At 49.2% G+C, this 23,465-nt stretch overlaps 1 pseudogene; it reads right to left on the bottom strand.

Moving 5' to 3' along the window:
• Positions 1–22,325: 22,325 nt before the first annotated feature.
• Positions 22,326–22,453, bottom strand: LOC136119607 (U4 spliceosomal RNA; annotated as a pseudogene).
• Between the last annotated feature and the right edge of the window lie 1,012 nt (positions 22,454–23,465).

The raw sequence follows: 23,465 nt of genomic DNA, 5'->3' as shown, positions 1-23,465 counted from the left end.
AAGCCTGTGACTCGGAGAGGTTAAGTGATTTGCCAGATCGATTTGTGTCGATTTGCCACTGTCGACAAATTTGCTGCAGAATTGGGAGTGGAATCCGTCCCTTCTGACGCCTTCCCTCCCCGCCACGGGGTAGACAGGTGCACTCCCTCGGCTGGGGCAGCCCCCGAGGCCTCTGGGGCGGGTGGAGTCCAGCCTTCCGACACCCCTGTCTTCGTACCTGGCCTCCTCCCCTCCCCTTCCTCTGGGAACCTGCCTTGTCCAGAGGCAGCCACACACCCTCGTCCCAGGAGATTTGTCTTTCCGTTGCTTCCACCGGAGGGCCTGGTTCCACCTCTGGGGGTCAGTACCGTCATTCTGGTCCTCCTCCAGTGACGACAGTCCTCACGAGAACCCGGGAGGTCTGTCCTTCTGTTGTCTCTTCTCCAGGTGAAGTAACCCTGCTTCCTGCCTATGATTCTGACACCAATTCCCGTGGGTGTGTTTTTTTTCTCCCACCAAGCAATTTTTTTTTTACACCACCAAGCAATTAACTCAGTTCTGACACTACTTGGAGACAGCGTCAGATCCCACAGATGAAGGGCTCAGCCCCACAAGACTGCCCCCGCCCAACCTTCAGATGCCAATTGCAAGTCCAGGTTGTCACCGGTGACCCACCAGCTGTCTAGTGGTCATTTTCACAACCACCTCCTTGGGTTCGATTAATTTGCTAGAGCAGCTCAGAAGTCAGACAAGCATTTTACTTACTAGATCACTGGTTTATTATAAAAGGATTAACTCAGGAGTTAGATGGAAGGGATGCATAGGGCAAGGCATGGGGAAAGGGGCACAGAGCTTCCATGCTGTCTCCGAGGGCCGCTCGCCCCAAATCTGTATGTGTTCACCAACCCAGAAGCTCCCCAAACCATGTCCTTTGGGGTTTTTCTGGAGGTTTCATTGCCAATGATTAAATCGTTGGCCATTGGTGATTGACTCAAACTCCAGCTCCGCCCCGCTCCCCAGAGGCTGGGGGAGGGACTGGAATTTCCAACCCTCCAGGCACCCTATTCACATAACAGAGACACCTTTATGGCTCTCCTCCGGTAGGTAATCCCAAGGGTTTTGGGAGCTCTGTGCCAGGAGCAGGGACTCAGACCAAATTTATATTTCCTGTTATAAATCACAGCATCACAGTCCTTCATCGTGGGAAGCCTGGCGTCCAGGGGTCCCCTTCCCCGTCCGTGCGGCTGCCCTGTACTTTCCGACCACCCCAGCGCAGCTGAGCAGGAGAGGAGGCCACCGTGCTTGCGGGTCCAGCTCCGGGAGCCGCCACCACCTGCCAGCGCCACTTCCCCAGCTGTTCCTGTGCTCGGCAGTGCGGCCAGAGCCGAGCCAGCCAGGGTGTGAGCCCTGAGCCGGACGGGGATCCAGATCCTGGAAGCAGGAGAGGAGCGGCGGCCAGCGCCTGGCACGGGGGACGGCAACTCCGCCAGCCTGGCTCTGGGAGAAGCGCGAGGACAGCTCTGCTCCTGGAGGTGACAGATAAAGAGGGCGAGCGGGGGCCCCTCTCCACGGCAATTAACAGGCTGGGGTGGCGAGAGTGGACGCTTCAGTCGTGTGGCCAGGGCACTGGGCCATCCAGGGGGCCAGTGGCACGGTTCCCACAAAAGGTTGAGCAATTGGCATTTCTGGTTGAAAAGCCAGCTTTTGAAGGGTGATTTCTCAGCTTTGCTAATTAACGAGAAGCAGAGATTTCAGGTTGCCAAACGGGGCTCCCTCTGGCTGGATGCACATTTTTGTGCTCTCTCGCTCCCTTGCTTTTCATGCCTTTAAGTCTTTGAAAAAGATTGAAAAGAATAATAATAATAAGCCTTTCGGTAGGCCCCAATTTTCAAATTTGATAGGAATGCACAGGGCTGAACAAAGAGCTCCAGGAAGCTCCCAGCCCCATCCCTTGCCTTTGGAAAGCGCTGAGCCCACACCCTCTGTCCCCTGGCCTCCCTGATACAGTCAGCCTTCAACAGAGGCTGCATGGTCTCACTGCTCTTAAAAATCCCGAAGGAAAAAAAAAAAATCCCGAAGAGCCCTGAGTTCCCCTTAGGGTAGACTCCAAATGCCCCAGCCCTGGCATCCAAAGTCCTCCATGGTGGTTTTTCACTCTTCCAGGACAAAATAAGTCCAGCTTCCAAAGGGACAGACATTTCCCAAGGGGATGTGATGTTCTTGTCCTCAAATCCTTTAGGGGCTGGTGGGGGCACTGGGTGGCAGTCGGATTCCTCATCTATAAAATCAGGAGCCTTTAGAGCAGACGGATGCCCGGGCCCAGCCCAGGCCAATCCACTTGCCCCGTTTTCACATGGCTGATTCAAATGTGCACAATGGCTAAGAAGCACCGGCCCCATGACCCCCAGGGTCCCATCCAGCTCCAAACGTCTATGTTTTTATAATGTATTGAGTGTCTGCTATCATTCCAGGGTCAAGTTAATTTGATATATGATCTGCCCTTGAATTGAATTAAAACGAACACCGAGAGGGGGATCACGGGCATGGAGGAACCGGCTTGTGGAGGCTGGGGCTTGGGACCAGGGGTTCCTAGTTTTCATCTTGTCCCGGGGCCTGTCACTCTCTGTGAAAACAGAGACATAAGTTTCCCTTTCTCAATCCGTTTCCTCATGTGTCAGAGAGTGTGTTGCCACCTCAGCAGAATTTTCACGAATGCAAAACCCGGGTAGAACATCCAGCCGTGCATCAGCCTCTGATTTATTCAGCCAGCAGGTTGGGAGCTGTCTCCCTCCACAGAAGTTTCCTGCACTCTCAGTTTCTTTAGCCCCTCATGGTACTGTTATTTGGGGTTGAAATGAATTTAAATGCTGCATGAGATTTTTTAAAAAATCAATTCATGACGCCTCATGAAGAAACTAAAGTCCCTCTGTACTGTCACTAAGCTGGTCCCTTTGTTTCCATCCAAGAAGGCTGGGCCCTTGGTCACATGCCCCCAGTGAGGCCAACATTTCACATGTTGGCAGAAGTGGGACCAGGGCTTTGGGGTCTCACAGACTGCCGCTTCTCAGCCATGTGACTTTGAGGACATTACTTAAACTTTCAAAATCTCCATTTACTCTCTCTAAAATAAGAATAAAATGAAATGGTGGAATTTCCACGGGTTCTGTGAGAGGATAAAATCATGGAACTCTAGCAACCCCTTTTCCTCCCCCGGAAAATGCAGGAAGTGGTGTCTGGCCACCTCAAGAGATGCTCAGCCCTTTAGAACCATTACTCAAAGAAAGATGCTTCTTGGCAACCGGACCTGGCTTCTGGCGGGGGCTTCCTGCTAGCTGTTCTCCGTGCTGCTCAGGCTGCCCTCACACCCTTGCAGGCATCCCAGCCACACCCATCCTCACCCATCCTGGAGCTCAGCCATTCACAGAGGTGTTCTCCAGGCTGCAGCACTTTTAATTCTTCCCCTGCAGGAACATCAGATGCAGCCTGCCTGGGTTCCCGAAGTGAATCCCAGGAATGCAGACAAACAGTAGAATGCTAACATGTGGCCTGATGCCTCCCGCCAGGTACCAGGTTTGTTTTTTTATTCACCAACTCTGCCCATCCCTTTTATCCTTGAGAGCTCATTCATGGGGGAAGGTTTGGGCCCAATTTTATTTTTCTTCTGCATGGTCGCTGTGGGCTGTTCTCCATCCATTTCCTCATTAGCATCCCTGTTCCCCCTTCCCCCATGCCTCTGCATCACTGCTTGGAGGGTGGGTCCGTGGCTTCTATAATTCTGTGCTCTCTGCGTGGCAACCAGGTGACTGACCCCTCTTTAAAGCTCAAAGGGCCGTTGCTTAAAGCTTTCTCTGAAAAACAGCGCCCTGCCCATAGTCGAGCTCAATGGTTGTCGGAACCAAGGAGAACCTTTGAAGATGCCCCCTCCTCGCCACCGGCCTCTACAAAGAAACAGACCTTTCTGACCACAGCCGCTCCACAGAGTTTGCCCTACTTAGCTAGCCCGAGGATGGCTGGCTCTGAGTCAGCTTCTCCATGGTCTCTGCCTCTCGGCTGTCCTGGTTTATATAATATTCAGAGTTTGGGCTGTTAGCTAGCTGTCCCCCTTCAGTCTCAGACCTGGGATTGTGGCCGAGAGAGGTGAGCAGGGCCCAGCCGTTTCCCCAGCTGTGGACACCATCCCAGGGAAGGCCCCCGTTTTAGCTACAACACAGCAGAGGGGGACAAGCAAGGACACTGGTGGCCACCACTCAATCCATTTCTTCAAGCCTCAATTTCCTTATTGAATGTGAGGTTGAGAAGCATGGCCCATGAAGTCGACTGGGTAACGAGGTAAACATCCAGCATGATGTGCATACGTGGTAGGTGGAATGGGTTGAATAGTGAGCCCCCCGAATTCATGTCCGTCTGGAACCTCAGAATGTGACATCATTTGGAATGGTCTCTGCAGATGCAGTTAAGGTAAGGATGGAGATGAGATCGGCCTGGATTAGGGTGGGTCCTGAGTACAATGAGAGTGTCCGTATAAGAGACAGAAAAGGACACAGGGACACAGAGAAGGCGGCCGTGTGAGGACTAGAGGCAGAAATGGGAGTGTTGCAGCCACAAGCCAAGGAATGCCAGGAGCTGCCAGAAGGTGGAAGAGGCCACAAAGGGTTCTTCCCTAGAGAGGGTGGCCCTGCTGACACCTTGGCTTTGGGCCTCTGGCCTCCAGACTGTGAGAGAGACATTTCTGTTGTTTTTAAGCCACCAAGTTCGTGGTGACATGTTACAGCAGCCCCTCATCCTTGTTACTGTCTCCATCTTCAAGAGTTTGGTTCTCAAACACTGTACCAGCTTTGAAAAGACGAGGCTGGAAGGACTAAATCTCCAGTCCCGCCAGAGAGCTACGTGCCGCAGCTCCCGCGCCCGCCGGGGAGAGAGACTAGGGTGCAGCCATGAGAGGTTGGACCCGGGCCTTCCCTGTCGGGGGCAGCCTGCTCTGACCTCAGCCTTGCTCCCCGGGAGAGCACCCCCAGCACAGCCTCACACGGGGCTGGAGCCCCGGGGCAGCCAGACCTCCCGGTGGTTCATGCGGGAGCTCTCTCAAAGGCAACGGTGAGGCAGGGAATGCCAGGCAGGAAGGAATGCTATCAGATTCACCTTTTTAAAAAGATCGTCTTGGGACTTCCCTGGTGGTGCAGTGGTTAGGACTGTGCGCTTCCACTGGAGCGGGCCCGGGTTCCATCCCTGGTCGGGGAACTAAGATCCTGTAAGCCGAGTGGCATGGCCAAAAAAAAAAGAAAGATCGTCTGTGGATTTGAGAGAACAGATGAACATGGGGGACAGTGGAGGCAGGGGTGCAGGTGAGGGCAAAGCAGAGAGCAGCCTCGATGAAGACGAAGGTGAGAGCCGGTTCAGAGGTGAACTCGGACCTGAGTCAGCGGACTGCACGTGCGGCAAGGGGGTGGGTTTTCACGCACAGACCCTGCGCGCTCCTGGATAAATCAGACCAAGCACACAGCAGGCATGAGAGAAGAACTTGCTTGGTCCTTCCCCCTAGCGCCCACCCAGAGCCTCACCTGTACCACGTCCTACATTTCCCACCCCTCCCCCTCCATGCCTGGGTCTGCAGCTCCATCAGCCAGGCTCCGTCCCCGACTTTTTTTTTTTTTTCCAGTTGAAAATACTGCAGATGTCACCGATGGGCCAACCCAGAATTGTGACTCTCTAACTCTACGGAATGTGTAATTATAGCAACACAAGCGTCAAATTACCAAGGACAAGTAGCTGCAAAGTAATTATATGATTCTTTGTTGCTGGGAGGGTTTGGGGTTTTTTCCCCCTTTTTAAGCTGATTCCTTTTAAAAGCACCCTTTGGGTGGGTGGGCGGGGAAAGCAGGTGGCAGATGGGCCAGAGGATGAGAGAGAACGGTGAGGGAGTTCTATCCGCTGCTCCCCCAAGGGCCCCTCTCCAATGGCATCACCCCACCCTCCTGGAGAAGGAGAGGGGAGAGCCGAGAGGGGCTGGTGGTGCCAGGGGTAGACAGGTCAGTGAGATGGGGTAGGAGTTGGGGAGGAAGAGGGGGTGGGTGGTTATTCCTGGGGGGCTCTGGAACCATCACGAAGAGGTGCAATGGTCCCCTATGCTTATGTCCTCAACTAGTGCCCCCAGCGCCTCTTTCCCACCCCATAACATGCTCCCTGTGGACCCTTCAGCCTCTGCAAAAGCCAAAGGTTGCCATCAGAGGGGGGACCTTGGTCTTGGTACCAAGCCCCAAAGATATATGGGAGGATTGCAGTCCTGGCTCTGACCACCACCCCGGTGGACTGGAAGACGGGGAGGGATGCTTCTGTGTGCAGCCTTCCCCACCCAGCTCACCGTCCACAGGTGCCCAGTTGTTCGTGGTGTAGTCGTCCCTCCCCTGCTCCCTGGCCCTGGCAGCTGCTCAGCCAGTGACAGCCCCACTGTGGCCCCCGCCGGGCTCAGCCCCAAGCTGCCATCTGCATGTGCCCGGCAGATTGGACTGAAGTGGGACTTGGCTCTAGAGGCGGGGACCCTGGTAGGGGAGGACTGTGTGGTCCCCCTTGAGTGCCAGGCTGCCAGTGGTTACCTGGAGGCAGGCCAGCCTCCGAGGCGCTGTGCAGGGACCCATCCTACGAGTCCTGTGCTTCTCCAGCAGACCCTTGTGCCATCTTTGAGATGACATTGTCTGCCCCCCGCCTCTCATCCCCTGTGTGCGCTGTTATTAATTTGCACTCACCTGACCTAATGCCTCGGAACGGTTTGGTCAGCTCCCTGCACGTGTGTGCGTGTGGATCCTTTCTCCCCCACTGGACCCCGCGGTGCTCACGCCAGCATGGGGCGCCACGCGCCCAGCTGGTGCTCTGTCTACAAGGTGCTGCGTCTTGTGAGCGTCCTCAGACATGCAGCGCAGCCACTGTTGAAAACGCTCTCTCCTTCACACCCATTATGGTTTAGATTACAGAGCAGTTCTCCCGACCAGCAGCTGTGTAATTCACAGGTGGCATGCGTTCACCTTGCTGGTGGCGTTCGGCAGATCCACACTTAGCAGAGCCCAGAAGGCCGAAGTAGGCCAGTGCCCTTGAACCAGGACCCCTGGTGCCGTGGGGAAGTGATGGGGTGCTCTTGCTTTAGACCCCAGGTCTATGGAGGGGGGTAGGGCTGGGGTCCCCGGGGAGCACGGGCAGCCGACTCTGTGGGCCAGACCCGCTCAGGCTGTGGAGAGTCCCCCACCTGAAGTGGGCCAAGGGCATTCTGGCAGATTCGGGATGTCACACAATCTGCTCTTTGGGTGGCCCAGTTGCTTATTTGATTGGGGTGCAAGAATTCCATTTCTAGGTCTCCAGGGGGCAGAAGCCCAGCAGTAACGCCACCAACACGGCAGTCCCGGTGGGCCCCCTTCCACACAACCATCTGTCTGTCTCTGTGATGGGAGATCACACAGGACATTGGGAATTCTAGAGTCAAAGACATCCAGAGGATGGTCTTCCAAGGTGTTTCACTCATCTGTTCATGTTTAGCGAGTCTAGAACTTAATTACCCAAAGGGAAAGGCACAAACTAACACTGTACATTTCAACTACTTTCCCCACAGTAGCACAGAGTGAAGAGCAAAAGCCCTTTTTCACCCCCGGCCCAACCCTGCTTTCCCACAAGCCCAGGAATAGTCATTGTTAACAGGTGGTGTATGTTCTTCTTTTATCTATACACTTATAGATACATAGGTACATGTACACATGTAATTTTTAAAATCACATACATGGGTCAAAACTGCATTTTGTTCTGTTGATTTGTTTGTTTTGCTTGGCAATATATTGTAGAGATCTTTCCATGTCTGTCTATATGTGTGTGTTCACGTCATCCTTGTTAACCACTATGTAGTTTTCCATAGTGAGATGGCTCATAATTTATGTTACCGCTCCCATAGCAACTGTTCCCATTTTATGATACTATAAATGATCCTTCAGTGTCTGGGAATGCATTTTCCTGTAAGTTATAGATTATAACTATGAATTAAATATAATTATAATAGCTTAAACAAGATTCTTCCCTCCTATCTCACTTCTTCCTTCCTTCCTCTTCTTTTTTTTAAATTAATATTTATTTATTTGGTTGCACTGGGTCTTAGTTGTGGCCGGAGGGCTCCTTAGTTGCAACACATGGGCTCCTTAGTTGTGGCATGCATGTGGGATTTAGTTCCCTGACCAGGAGTTGAACCTGGGCCCCCTGCATGGGGCGAGTGGAGTCTTATCCACTGCAGCACCAGGGAAGTCCCCTTCCTTCCTCCTCTTAAATGTAACAGGAAGTCTGGAGGTAGGCATTCCAGGGCTGCTCAAGGATGTTCTTGTCTCTTCCTGTTCTGCCATCCTAGTGTATGGCTTTGGTTCTCCTTGTGAAAAGACTGCTGCTGCAACTCCAGGATCTTCTGTATTTCAGCAAGGAAGGAGGAAGAGTGAAGGTGAAGGGCGAAAGCCAAGGGCTTTCTGCTCTTGTGAATTCGTGTGCGTGTGTGTGTGTGTGTGTGTGTGTGTGTGTGTTGGAGGGGTTATGGAAGGCAACCCTTCTACAGGAACCCATCTCCATGTAAATGGTCAGACTGTGTCACGCAACAAATCCAAGCCTTAAAGGAGGCTGGAAATGGATTTGTTTTATAGGCTCAATTGCAGAGGAAGGCAAAGGAGAAGGTGGTTGGAAAGGCACGTGAGCATCCTTGGAGTCCCTCTGCCACAGGGTATGTGTGAACAGAGCTGTAGAAGAGGTTCCTAGGATTGGTGTTTTAACTTCAAGCTGTTTGACCTGCCATTCAAGGTCTAAGATCTGGAGCCTTGTCTCATTCTTTCCCACATGTCCCTCTGGCTCGGTTTCCCCACTTCTGAGCACTGGGGTACCACATGCTCTGTCACACCCCCGCCTTGGACCCCACCTTCCTGGAAGGCCCTGGGCTGCTGCCTTCCGGATCTCATCCTCTTCTGAGGTTGTGTCTGACATTTCCCCTGAAGTGTTCTCTGGCAGGTGCAGCTGGGCAAAAGCCCCTTTTCCCCCAAATGGAGAGTCTGTTTTTGCTTTCAGTTCCCCTTTCCTCCCGATCTTTCCTAGAATTATTCCCAGGGGTCTTTTGCCCCAGGAACTAAGGAGGAAAAAAATCAGCAAAGAGAGGGCCGTGATCCCAGGCTAGATTCAGAGACGAGGCCTGCCACGGGGACACACATGGGCTGTATATTCAAATAAGGCCGCATGGATTTGGGCCGAAATCCCGAGAATGGGGGCTGCCAGTAGAAAGTGAGGAAGTGATTTCGCCGAGTCTAGGTGGCCGCTGGGGACAAGGTGGGCGCTGCGGCTGGTGAGAGATGGGTTCCAGGAGGAGTCTGTGCTGGAGGACCTGGGAGCTGCGGGCGGAGAAGCAGCACCGAATATCGCCTGCCACAGCCCCTCAGCGCCCGGCACCCGTGGAGTGACAAGTGGGAGTTTGTGAGCAGCAGTGACCTTGACACAGGCGTCGCAACCTTTGGCGGCAGCTGGCGCTGGAGCAGGAGAGGTGGAAAATGGCCGCGGTGGCTGGAAAATGGCGCGTATGAACGCCCGAGAGGGGTCCTGGGGGGGGGGTGAGGTGGGGGGTGATTGGGCTTGTGAAGGCCTTAGGGTAGTGGGTGGGGCGGGGCAGAGACGTGGCGCTTTATAACTGGTGGGTTGATGCCGTCCTTCAAGTGGGAAGTCTTGGACGGCACATGCATAGGTTGTCTTCAGGTCTGGATGGCCAGTTCCACAAGGTCAGGCTCTCTGGCCTGGGCCTGCTCATACCAGCTGCCTGCTCTGCTCCAGTCCTGCAGCTACATTTTGCTGTGAGGTGCTTTTGGAGAGGACACCAGGCAGCAGCATCGCACAAAGCCAGCCAGTCTGTGGGTGCTGGGTTTTCATAGTCTAGAAGTAACTTTTTTTTCTTTTTTTCTTTTTTTTTTTTTTCGGTACGCGGGCCTCTCACTGTTGTGGCCTCTCCCATTGCGGAGCACAGGCTCCGGACGCGCAGGCTCAGCGGCCGTGGCTCACGGGCCCAGCCGCTCCGCGGCATGTGGGATCTTCCCGGACCGGGGCACGAACCCGCGTCCCCTGCATTGGCAGGCAGACCCTCAACCACTGCGCCGCCAGGGAAGCCCCTAGAAGAAACTTTTAAGTAGAGGTGCCTCCAAGTTTCTCCAGGCTAACATTGCTGTATTCCTGCTCTCTCCAGTGGAAGTTTAATGTTTACGTGTTGTATCAGATTCCATATTATCTTCTCAGGAGAGGGGACCTTTCTTCTTAATTTTTCTTCCTGTTAATTTTTCTTCCTTCCTGCCTTCGGCTGAGCTGTCTTCCCTTCACAGGTATTTATTGAGCTCACAGTCATTGAGAGGGAGGGTCTCAGACTGGAATGAAATCCTGGCTTCACCATTTACTAGGCGGCAACATTGGATGAATTACTTGCCTTTGCCGTCCTTGGTTGGCTCACCTATTAAGTGGGAGATAACAGTCGTGTCTATCTTGTTCGGCGTTGTCAGGATTAAGTGGCTTCCTACAGGTGAAGGGCTTAGAATTGGTGACTGGCACATGGTAAGAGGTAAACAACAACAAAGTAGCTATTATTACTGAGCCTGGCAGGTATGGTGGTCAGTGCTAAGTGGACATAATTGGCACGGTTCCTGTCTTCATGGAGCTCATAGCCTAGTGCTACAAGGCAGGTGCTCAGCCCACGACCACGGCTGATTGTGATAACACAAGACTCCTGCTTCATTGGGTGCATCAAACAGGTGAATCCTCAGAAATGTAATGTGATCTGACCATCGCTTAACACATTTCACCTGCGGCTGAGAGATATTAAATTTTAAAATAAACTTTTATTTTCTCTGATGCACATAGTCAAACAAGCTAATGGTGATAAAGAGTTAAATCCAGAATCCTCTGGTCCCCGTTTCCATCCTGTCCTCTTCCTGAAAGCATACTTTTCATTCTTTTTACTCTTTTTTCTTAGCGTTTAATGCCCCATTCCTAAATCACATAAGCATCCTATATCGTGATTCGTCAGCTTTGTGGAAGGTGAGGATTTTTACTTTCTGACACCTGTCTTCTCCTTTCCTCTCTATGGTTAAATTATATTTTTTATTGTCCTTGTTCTTCCATATTTTGTATTGTGACCCCGAGAGTGTTGTTCAGTGCCGTGTCAACTAACGTACCAGGAGAGTATTTCATTTCTTGTTCAGCTTTTATTTTTCCTGGAGTTAAAAACTGCATTATTTTGTCATCTGTTTAGATTTTTCCTTATCCAGCTGAGAATATTATTTATAGGCAGCTTTTTTTCCTTTCTATTGCTTGAAATTGTTTTCTCCAATTTTCGTTTTTCTGTTTGTTTTGGTGTCCCCCCTTAACGTGGAAGACATTCCTCCCAGGCCTGGTGGTCCTTGAAAATTCATTCACGTTAAGAGGTGGATACAAGAAATGGATTGGAGCCCTTTGTGCACAGGTGGGGCTTGTTAATTGTTTTGGGAACTGTACCGGAAGAGGAAGGGGTGGTCCGCAGGCTTTTTCCTATCTCTGGGTCTTACTGTTCTTGGGGGTGTTTCCATTTCTTTAGCGAAGACTCCTCCAGTTTCCTGACCGGGAGTGTAACCCTGTTTGCTGGCGTTCTGGGACTGGGAAGGAGCAGGGAGCTAATTGTCTCAGCGGTCTGTGTGCAAACCTTAAATGAATTCCCCTAAGGCTGGTCGCGGGACCACCCATGGCCACCCTCCTCATGCCTGGTACCTGTGAATTGGTTCAAGCTCTTAGCACTGCTGGGGGATGGGTGAACTGGTTGTGGGACTGGGTGGGGTCGGGAGCTGGGAATCTAAGCTCTCCTCCTCCTGACTTTCAAACGACCTTCCTGCTTCCACTTCTTCCCTTTCCCTGAAACCACGCCCCCTCCACCACCTGTGCCTCCAGATCCAGAGGTTTCCTGGGCTTCACGGCAAATCTGCTTTCTCTGGACCCAACTCGCCACTGTAGGCTCTTAGGTATGAGATTCCTGCTCGCAGCTTGGTCATTTCCATCTGCTTTTTGCCTTCATTTTGTTCTAAGTTACAAAGATTCTTTAGTTTCATCAAAAATGCATCCATATTTCTGACTTTTTTCCTTTTACTATTTGGGATGAATTTAAGAAGAAAAAATTGACAGGAATGTCTTTATCTGATATCTAGAAACTAGTTGGAAACAGTATTAAGTGAAGATCACTGAAAGACATGTAGTCCTTCCATACATCTAGATCATCTAAAGTAATTCTTTGAATTTAGCCTGAGCCACAGAGAGCTGTATACCTGAAGGTTATTGCATTGGCTTCCTGAGTTATACATTGTGATGCCACCAGCTTGTAAGTCCCAAGGAACTCATTGCTGTGTGTCCAGTAAGGAAGCTTTGAAGGACATTGATCATTGAAATAAACATTGTTCTCTCGAAAGGATCCTCAAGAGAATTTACTTGTCTTATCTTTGTATACTGTCATACTGTCCAGTTTATTATTATTATTTTTAATTGAGTGATTGGTTTGCTTTTACTCTTTGGTCTGTATGTTTCCCTTTTCCCATTGGCTTCTAGGCAGCTCAGAGCACAATTTTGGGCTTGCTTTTAGCAAGGATATAGAACTTAGTTTTGTGTTCTAGTCTCATTTTTGTTAGCATTTTATCTCCTCCTCTTGTTTACCATTGCCTTTGTTTTTTCTTCCCTCTCACCCACTCCTAATTCTTGTCGTGTTGCTCTGTTTTATATGTGGGTTGCCAATAGCTTGAAATCTTTTTTGTACCATAGAGTTATTGAAATAAGTAAGTAGAAAATTGATAATAGAAATGAATGAATGCATAAATATTCACAATTTTGTATTGTTTGATGTATGCCCTCTTTAGTCACAGATTTGGTCATTTCTTACTATTGGTCTAATTTAATCTTTTCCTTTTATAGATGAGGCAAATGTGGTCTAGATAAATCGATTTAATCAACATCAGGTACCTTCAGATTGTTGTGATATTATCACAACCCTCCATCCATAGAATTCTTCGCATTTTGCAAAACCGAAACTCTGTACCTATTAAACAATAACCCTTCATTCCCCACTCTCATGGTAACCACCATTGTACTTTCTGTCTCTATGAATTTGAGTGCTCTAGATACCCCCACATAAGTGGAATCTACAGTATTTGTCTTTTTTTGTGTCTGGCTTATTTTACTTAGTGTAATGTCTTCATGCTACTTGTAGTAGCATGTTTCAGAATTTCCTCCCTTTTCAAAGCTAAATTATACTCCATTGTATGCATATACACATTTTATTTCTCCATTCCTCTATCGATGGACTCGGGTTGCTTCCGTTTTTTGCCTGTTGTGAGTAATGCTGCTGTGAACATGTGTGTACAGATACTCTTCCTGTGTTGCCCCTTTACAGCCACACCCACCTCCCTCCCCCACCCCCTCATTAACCACTGGCAACCCCTAATCTGTTCTCATTTCAACAGTGTTGTAGAAATGCAATCATACAGTGTATAACGTTTGGGGATTGGCTTTTTCACTTTGAAGAATTCCCTGGAGATTCATCCAGTGATTGTGAGTATTGACTGTTTTTATCGCTGAGTGAGAGTCATACTTTTCAGGTGTACGCGCTGGATCACGTTGTCCCAGGGTTGACGTCTCTGCAGTAGCGTAATGCAGCAACATCTAAGCTTCCTGCCGTGTCCTCTAAGGCCTGTTGGGATTTGATCTCCAACCTCAGAGCCGTCCACCGCCCACCTTCCCTTGCTCACTTTGCTCCGTTCACATGAGTTTCTTGCTCTTATATGAATACTCAACGCTTTTCTGCCCAGCCTTTCTCCCCCTCCCCCTGCCTTTGAATTTACTGTTTCTTCTACCTGGAAAAGAAGTAGTTGCACCCCGCCATATAGCTGTTAGCATGTGCCAGGCATTGTTCTCACTTTACACATCAGCATATTTAATTCTCACCTCACCCCTATGGGGTAAGTACTACATTATTACAGTTTTACATAGGAGGAAACTGAGGCACAGAGAGATTATATGACTTGCCCAGGGTCACACAGTGATTAACTGGCAGACAAAGCAGGATTTGATTCCAGGAAGCCTCTTACACCCCAGGCTATGTAGAACCCTGGGCTCCTACCGCTGTCTCAGCACTGGACCCTTTCCTGTCACTCAAGCATATTTCCTCAGAAAACCTTCTCCAACTGTCAAATCTAAACCAGCGTGATCTCTCATGTTGCCGTATTTCTTTTTTTACATCACATATTTGTAGATCCATATACTTTCTATGGTATTTTTTTTACAAGTTTTTAAGCTTTGTGTAAATGATATCATACATACACATTGAAGATATGGTTCTAGGTCATTTGTTTGAAATAACTGAAGAGTAATCCATTTTATGACTACATATCCATAATTTACCTACTCTCTTGTTGGTGGACATTTAAGTTGTTTCTAATTTTTTTCTGCTATAGACAATACTGGAATGACCAGTCTTGGGCATGTGTCCTTGGAGGCATGGGCAAAAGCATCTAATATCGAAAGTTCTATACTCAAGAAGGGTCATAGGTCATGAGAATATTCAACTTTACTAGATATTGCCAAGGTTCTATCCAAGGAAGATGCTACCAGTTTATACTCCCACCAGCAATTTATGAGACTTCCTTTTTCTCCACATCAAAGAATCCGATTTTTGTTCTGAGAAGATCACTCTGGCTGCAAAGTTAAAAGTGAGCTGGGTGGGGGTAGGGAGGTGTGCAAGGGGGTTCCCGGCACGTGGAGAGCTAAGAGGCAGGCCAGCCAAGCTTCCTCAGCTCCAGACTGGTGGTGGAGGACTTCCTGAATGGCCCTCTGCTGCCTGTTCCCATTTTCCCTTTGATCATCAGGCTGGCAAGAACAGAACTCTCTGCTTCTCAATCAAATAGCAAATTATGTGGGCAACCGAACTGCTGTTCTTTGTAGAAAATTATTATTTATTTTTTATTTAACAAAAGTCAAGGCTGAGAGGGTGCTCCACGGTGCCCTTCTGTGGTTTTAGTGTTTCCTCTGCTTTGGCTCAGCCCCGGGTGGTTTATCATGCATGTGTTGTATTGCAAATGTGGAACAAATGAAGCTGAGATATCAAATTAATACTGTGATCTGTTTTTCTGTCTTGTTGCCATAACAATCTGTGGCTCTTGAAGCAAAGAGAAAATTAGAATTGTATTAAAGGTGTTTACACCATGTACGCTCCATACTGCATTATTATTTATTGCTATAATAAGTGTATTTAACATTTGCTTAAGGAAGGTTGGCTGCTACTGCTTTTTGTCTTGTGGTTTTTCTGCTCATCCTTCCAACCTGGCTTTGCTTTTTTTTTTTTTTAAATAAATTTATTTATTTATTTTTGGCTGTGTTGGGTCTTCGTTTCTGTGTGAGGGCTTTCTCCAGTTGTGGAGAGCGGGGGCCACTCTTCATCGCGGTGCGTGGACTTCTCACTGTCACGGCCTCTCCCGTTGCGGAGCACAGGCTCCAGACGCGCAGGCTCAGTAGTTGTGGTGCACGGGCTTAGTTGCTCCGCGGCATGTGGGATCTTCCCGGATCAGGGCTCGAACCCGTGTCCCCTGCATTGGCAGGCGGATTCTCAACCACTGCGCCACCAGGGATGGCTTTGCTTTTGACCTTGACGTTTCCTATAGTTCTGAGCAAGAAGGATGCTCCACCACCTTGGGACTCCTTCTATTTATTCCTCCCCTTCACCGCCCCCCACCCCAATACTTGGGGCTCTTTCAAGTCAAGAGTCTTGTTAGAAACAAAACAGGACTTGAAATAAGTTTTCCTCCTTTGTTTGCCCCATTCCTGCCTTCTAAACCTGAACTGGAAGTTCAGCATCCTCTGGGAGAAATGAAGAGAAGCTCAAGGGTGGAAGAAAGGAGAATTAGAGCAATTTATGCCTCAGAAGAAGTGCAGTGGAAATCAATATGGCACATGGAGGCTCATGGTGCGGGTCCCCTAAGATCTCCCACCATTCCACTCTATTCCCAAGGTCAAGTGCTCCACTGCCCAGAGCCCTCTTTGACTGATGACCTTACTGCCCCAGCCATCACAAGCTGCAATCTGCTGGGACACAAGGTGGCTGAAATGGTGGGGCTGGGGTGGTGGAAGCCCCTCCCCCCACTAACTAGATCAGTTTCCGCACGTGGATGCCTGCGTGGGACCGTCCAGTGCTGTAAGCTCCTTGAAGGCAGGCGCTATTCCTACTACATGTATCAGCCTACAGTTCCTAGAATAAGGCTGGTCACACACGAGAAACTCAAGAAGAGCTTCCTTCACGGATTGTTTGGGTCATCGTGGTAACACCACTAAAGAATATTCTGGTAATGAGGGAAGATGTGTAAAGATGTTTATTAGTTATGCCCATTTTAGAGCATCTTTTGCTCCAGAGACAATGGAATGAAAAGGGATATTTCTGACCCTGAAGAGTCCTCCAGGTGACCTGTGTCTATTTTCTTCTTCTGTGGGGAAGAACATAGGCAGAGGGGGGACATGGGTCACCTTCACCCGGTGACTCTCTATGCCGAAAGAGCCAAAGATGCCCTAGGTGATGATAGATTTTTTAAATATCCTGTTATTGTCCTTTACTGCCCAGGGGACCTTAAGTCAGGTCTAAAGACCAGGGTGGGATATGAAGGCCATTTCTTGTGCCAGTCTCTTCTGGAGCACGATAGACTCAAACCTAGGATGGTCCCTGGTTACGTCAGCAATACAGGCAAAGAAAGCCCAAGAAAAATCAACCTTTGTCTCAAGGCCAAAGTTTTTTTCTTCCTCAAATTCTTGCACAGGGGCTTCCCTGGTGGCACAGTGGTTAAGAATCCACCTGCGAATGCAGGGGACACAGGTTTGATCCCTGGTCCAGGAAGATCCCACATGCCATGGAGCAACTAAGCCTGTGAGCCATAACTACCGAGCCCGCGTGCCACAACTACTGAAGCCCACGTGCCTAGAGCCCGTGCTCCACAACAAGAGAAGCCACGGCAACGAGAAACTCGCACACCGCAACAAAGAGTAGCCCCCGCTCGACGCAACTAGAGAAAGCCTGCGTGCAGCAACGAAGACCCAACACAGCCAAAAATAAATAAATTTATTTTTTAAAAAATTCTTGCACATGGGCGTACACGTGAGTATACACACACACATACACACACACACTTGAAAGGAGAAAGAGGGTGAAGATGGCTTTGGAGTCCAGGTTAGCCTGTGAGCCGTCACAGTGTTATCACACAGGAGGCAGCTGCTTGTGACTATGGCAACTTGGATCCCGAGGGAGGAGTGTGAAATGGAAGGAATATTAATCACGCTGGTGGGGGGAAGATGCAGGAGTGACAGGAGGGTCTGAGATGGTTGGGTAAGGTTGGCTCTGGGTGCGTCTTTGGAAAAAGCACATCATGTCTTTTAGGTTTCCTGTCTCTTCCTTCAGAGCCCCTCTTTTCTTCCTGGATGCCCATCCTAAGTCCTAGGGCAGAAGCTCCTCTAGAACTAGGGGTGTGGTGGGCAAAAGACAGGAGGCTGAGCCCAGTCATCCTCAAGCACCAACTCTTTGTGTTTATGAATGACCTGTTAGAAATGTCCTAACTTAGTCACCTTCTCTCACTCAGACATTTCTGAGAAGGGTAAGCACAGTAAATTCTTTTGTCTCAGTGGATTTAAATTGCTTATAAAGTGTCACATCCACTACTTCAGTTCTGGGCTGGGGTGGTGGAAGCCCCTCCCCCCACTAACTAGATCAGTTTCCGCACATGGATGCCTGCGTGGGACCGTCCAGTGCTGTAAGCTCCTTGAAGGCAGGCGCTATTCCTACTACATGTATCAGCCTACAGGTCAGCAATTCTGACCATAAGGGTTAATATTGTAGTGTGTTTATTTTCATGCCACGCCCTTGACTCAGGTGTAGGGAGAAGTAGCTTGTCCAGGTTCGCACAAAGAGGAAACACCTGACTTCAGAGCACTGCGATTCTGCTTGCTTCAACAAGCACAGTGTGTATGTGTGTGACCAGGGAGCACTGGAGCTTTGCTGACTTTTATTTGGTTGAATTCCCTTGTGTCTGCATGGTCTGAATGTCAGTGACTGAAACACAGTTACAAGAGAGCAGGTTGCAGTAACTGTACTTGCACTTCCTAACTTATATAGGACATGACGGTTTTGTTTGTTCCAAATAAACTCTTCACAGTATCCTGCAGATAAAACGCGTCCCTATTGTGTGCATTTCTATTGGTGTGGGAAGATGATATTGTGAAGTATTAACATAATCTTGCTCCTCACAAAGACACACGTGCACCTGGTACCCCATGGCACTACCCTGATGGAGGGTAACAGAAAACAGGCCTTTCCCAAAATAGGGTTGCCAGACTTAGCAAGTAAATATACAGGATACCCAGTTCAATCTGAATCAGATAAATGACAAATACTTTTCAGTAAAAGTATATTCTATGCAATATTTGGGATATACTTGCACTAAAAATTTATTTGACATTTATCTGAAATTCAGATGTAATAGGTGTTTTGTATTTTCTCTGGCAACCCTATCCCAAATGAGAGTGAAATCAAAGAATGAAAGTAACATGCTTGGCTTTTAAGTTTAAAAACTGTGGTTTAGTATAAAACAGAAATACCAGGAAGATGAAAACTCTGTCCTGGGGAAAGGACAGAGGGCTGGAGCCAGGGAGGAAAGAGACAATAGTGCCTGTAGCTGTTTCCCGTGCCTCCCTGCGTTCCACACAGAGCTACAGCGCCTTCAGATACCCTGGGGTACCCAGGAGCAGCCAGGGCTTGGAAACCGGGTCAAAGGTGCGGCCTGTGGCGGCCCCGCCCACTCACCCACCCCGCCCCCGTCCCCTCCCAGAGTGCCATGCGCGAGAGACGCGATGTCCCAGGGTTCCTCGCGGCCCTGCGGGTCAGCCGACCTGGTAGGAGGTGAGTGCTGTCTCCAGGGCTGGCCCCAGCCGCGGTGGGACCTACACTACCCGAGCCGGGGTCAAGGTTGAAGGGCGAGGTCAAGGACCGGCTCCTGCGGACGCGGGAGGAGGCTGCCTGCGGGGAGTTCACTCCTGGCCTACCACCAGGTAAGCCGACCAGGCCTGTAGAGCCTGAGCAAAGCGGGGCAAACACAACCTAATATACGCGTTTACCTAGAAAACCTGAAACTGATGAGATTCAAGGTGAGAATAAGGGCGAAATGAGAGGTTGGGAGCGGGAAGACCAATAACGGGTATTGTGCACCCGAATTCATGGTCCGGGACGTTTGCCCTGCCTGTTTGGGGTTGCTGTGGGAACCATGCTGGCCTGCGGAGGCAGGGACGCCGGGAGGGTGTCTCCGTCTCCACGTTGTCGCGTGCGGTGTTCGAGGCTGCGGTCTAGTGACCCTTAGGCCTGGGCTGGCAGGTACACGAGCGGGCGGGAGCATCTCCTCCCGCCCCCTGCATATAGCAGAGCACTCGACAGTGGCCTGTGCCCCGTAGCCACCAGGGGATGAAGCGTACTCGCCCTCCTGATCCGTGCTTCTATCACCTGTGCGCCAAGATGGTCATCAGGGAAACCACGGAACCGAACTATTGCGCCGTTTGCTGGCTGTTTGGCCTTAAACGAACACATAACACCTGAAACTGTTTGCTTCCCTCTAAAATGGAAACAGTAATTACCCCGTCGTTGGGTCCCTCTGAGGATGAGATAAGATAATGTGTATAGAACCAATATAGTGCAATGCCTGACACATACCTGAGGCGCCCAAGGTCCCATTTTGGGCAGAAGCGATTTGTCTTCGGCGCCCCCCGGCCACATCCTCGCTCCTCCTGCGCTCGGGCTCTCTATCGTATTCGATTACATCACCTCACAGAGAAGGGCCATTCACACTTCCAGGTGGAACCGTGCGTTGTTGTGTAACCGCTTCCAGGATCGTTGCCTTTTCACCTTGTATCGAATTGTGCAATGCAAGGCTTCAGGTTCTAAGTGGAGCTTGTTAGGGAGCAGGTTTTTGGAGCAGGGGGAGCCCTTCCGCGCTGGGGGGGATCAGAGCAGATGGTAGGTGCAGCCCGAGAGGAGTGTGGTGGCGCTGCGCTGGGCGCTGGTCTGGGCCCTGCTCCTGGTACAGGGTGATGCTCTAGTGTCTCCAGCAGTTGGCAGGGAGATGTCTGGGTTCTTGGAGCCTGCGGGCAAAACGACAAGCCGTGATCCTGTGGACTTTCAGGGTCACGCTGCCGCAGATGTCTGTTCTTGGCTGGGGTGATTAGCCTCAAAGTGGAAAGTCAGCAGGAAGAGAATGGGTCCTTCACACAGTGAGGGACGTGATTGATGTGCATTTGGTACAGTTTTCAGCTGCCAGAGAGGGAAGGCAGCTAGTCAGATGAGCTCATCCTACTAGAGATCTCGGCTGGACCGGGTGTGGGTAGAATCATAGCTCCAGGTAGGACATTTTCTTTTGCTGGTTTTGAGGCAGCCATTTTGACATAGGCATGGCAAAAAGGAAAAAATGAAGTTTTTTCTTTTCTTTTTTTTATTACCAGGTAATGTGCATATAAGACACTGCTGACCCTTAACCCATCCTGAACTTCTTCCTTACCCCCAAGTGAAGCTCGGGTGTACACTTAAGCCAAGCATGGGATAAGGGTGTTGAAGGGTGTCAGGGGTACGGTGAGGGTTTTGAGCATGATAGCTGGTAATGAATAAATGTTGAAAATGTCTAGGCTTATACATTTAGCTATGTCACTATTCTCCTGTGTCAGGTAGCCATTTCAAGCATAGAGTTTAATGGTTGAGTGTGGAGCTCAACAGTCCCCTGGCCCGCGTGGAAGAGGGAGGAGGGAACTGGCTCCACTTGTTAGAAATCCCAGGCTTCTGTCGTCAATTGGGGAGAGGAGGAAGGCGGCTGAGGCAAATGGGCTTTGAAGGGAATATAGCCTCAAGACGTTACATCCCAGCTTTCCTGGAGTCCCCACAGTGATCTCCTCTTGGGGACAGGAGAAATAAAACCCCTGCATCTTATTCAGGTGTCAATGAAAAAATGTTGCCTGCTATATTAGTAAACAAAGGATGCTACAGCCATCAAGCCATCACACTGCAGCCACCCGCAGCTGTGCACCCTGAGGAGACTCAGGATGAGAAAGCACAGGACACTGGCCCCGGATAGCTGAGGTGCCTATCAAAGGAATGATTTCAGTGAGCCCAGACTCTTGCGTCTTCCCGTACACAGAAAAGCGCTAACTTCCTTAACTTGAGATATCTGGTTTTCTTTAATTAACAGTAGTCTTTTGATGTTCCTACACCTGGTCTTTGTTGTGAAAATTCCTGTATACCCTGGGTCCTCCTTTACCTCTTTGGAGCAGTCCCTCAGCTATCTGAGAGGTTGTGTCGCAGGCTTAAGTCCTCAGTTTTGTCTGCCGAATAAAACATAACTCTCAACTTTTAGGTTGTGTATTATTTTTCAGTTGACACAGGACAGGCCCCTTTCCCTCCTTTTGATGCTCTTGTAGGGTGAGCCCAACCATCCCCTTAACTAATGACCACCCAGATTCATGTCTCCCACATCTGTCTCTGGCCCTGCCTCCTGAGATCAAGACCAGGAGAGATTTGAGCATGACATGAACCTACCTGATAACCCACAACCCCTCCCAGGGTATGCTTCTACTCCTCCTGTATCCATCTCAGGGATATTGCCACCACCTTTGGCCTTTTCATCCCTCACACCTAATTATTTTCTCTTTCTTCTTCTTCTTTTTTTTTTTTGCCATGTCTAAACTTTCTCTAAATGTCACACCCAGTATTTTGCTATGTTTGAAGTACCTTTAACCTGTTTTCCTGTCCTCTAGTCTGACTGCTCTTTTCTTCTCTGCTTACCTGAACTATTATCTATCCTTGCGCCTAGTCTTTTCCTCTTCAGCTCACTTCCCACACTGATCCTCCCCTGGTTGATTGGTTGTTTTTAACATTTGTGCTCCTTAATTCCTGTGGAAGAAACCTCAAGGTCCTTAGTTTGGGATACAGGACCGTTAACAATCTAATGGCAACCTCATTTCCAGTGCATTCCCCGTCTTCCAACTTAGATTGAACTCTAGTCAAATCAGGCTACTTCCTGTTTCCCAACCAGGCCCGGTCTTGGCTGCCATCATTCTCCACTTCTCTGCTTGGTGAAATCCTACACGCATTTTAGGATTTCTGTCGATTTGGCTGTGGATTCTCTCCTGAACCGTCCCTCACCATTAGAAATATTATTCCGTCCCTACTCTCGGTTCCAGAGTCCTCACTTGCTCCTTGTTCAGTACTTAACATACTGTGTCATAATTATATACCCCTGTCTCCAACGAGTTGGTAATCTTCCCATGGAGAGACCCGAGCCCCAGAATTCTAAAGGGCTCGATTCTCAATTAGCAATAATTGCGCCTCGGATAAACCTCATTGGCTACGATACTGCCACTGCGCAAAGCTAGGGCTCGATTCTCTACCAAAGTGTGTCTTAGAACACTCGTTCTGCTGGATGTTAATCAACATTATATCGTGCTTATAGTGTTGTCAGTGCTGCTATAAATACTTTGCATGTAGGTAGGTATTATTATTATCCATTTTATAGATGAAGAAGCTAATAGCTAATAAGTGGGAGCGCTAGCTAGGATTCAAATGCAGGCAGTATTGTTGCAAAGGCCATGCGCTTAACCTGACATGATTTGAACCTATAACATCACACTATATTGTCCCTCAGTTTAATAGGTATTATATGATACAGGGTTGGTTTGTTTTTTTTTCTGTACACGGGTTTCTCACTGTAGTGGCCTCTCCCGTTGCGGAGCACAGGCTCTGGACGCGCAGGCTCAGCGGCCATGGCTCACGGGCCTAGCCGCTCCGCGTCATGTGGGATCTACCCGGACCGGGGCATGAACCCGAGTCCCCTGCATCGGCAGGTGGACTCTCAACCACTGCGCCACCAGGGAAGCCCCGAGAGTTTTAAGAATGAATGCCCTATTTAATAAACACTGGGTTAAGCAAGTTTAAATAGGTGGATCTTTGCTTCTTGGAGCTTTTCATATGTTAATACACATTGTCAATTTCCAAGAGAAGGCTGTAGTTAACAGCATTTCTCACACCATCTCAGCTACCAAACCCTATTGTTTCCAATAGATTATTTATCTTGCAGGTTAATGTCTGTGAAGTATAATTTGGAAAATATTGCTTTAGATCAGTTTTTCCAAATTCATACCACATTGTAACTTAATAAATTATCCAAATTTTAAACTGGACTATTGTAAGAATATATGTGAATATTATATATTTATAGTTATCACATTCTTTTTTACCCTCAGTTTTACTGAGATATAATTGACATACATCACTGTATAAGTTTAAGGTGTATAGCATAATTGTTCAACTTCTATACATTGTGAATTGATTACTATAGTAAGATTAGTTAGCATCCATCATGTCATATAGGTACAATAAAAAGAGG

Source organism: Phocoena phocoena, chromosome 2 (genome assembly GCF_963924675.1).
Source record: "Phocoena phocoena chromosome 2, mPhoPho1.1, whole genome shotgun sequence".
Taxonomy (NCBI): Eukaryota; Metazoa; Chordata; class Mammalia; order Artiodactyla; family Phocoenidae; genus Phocoena; species Phocoena phocoena.
Note: the sequence above shows the minus strand (reverse complement) of the source record. Positions and strands in the feature narration are given on the sequence as shown.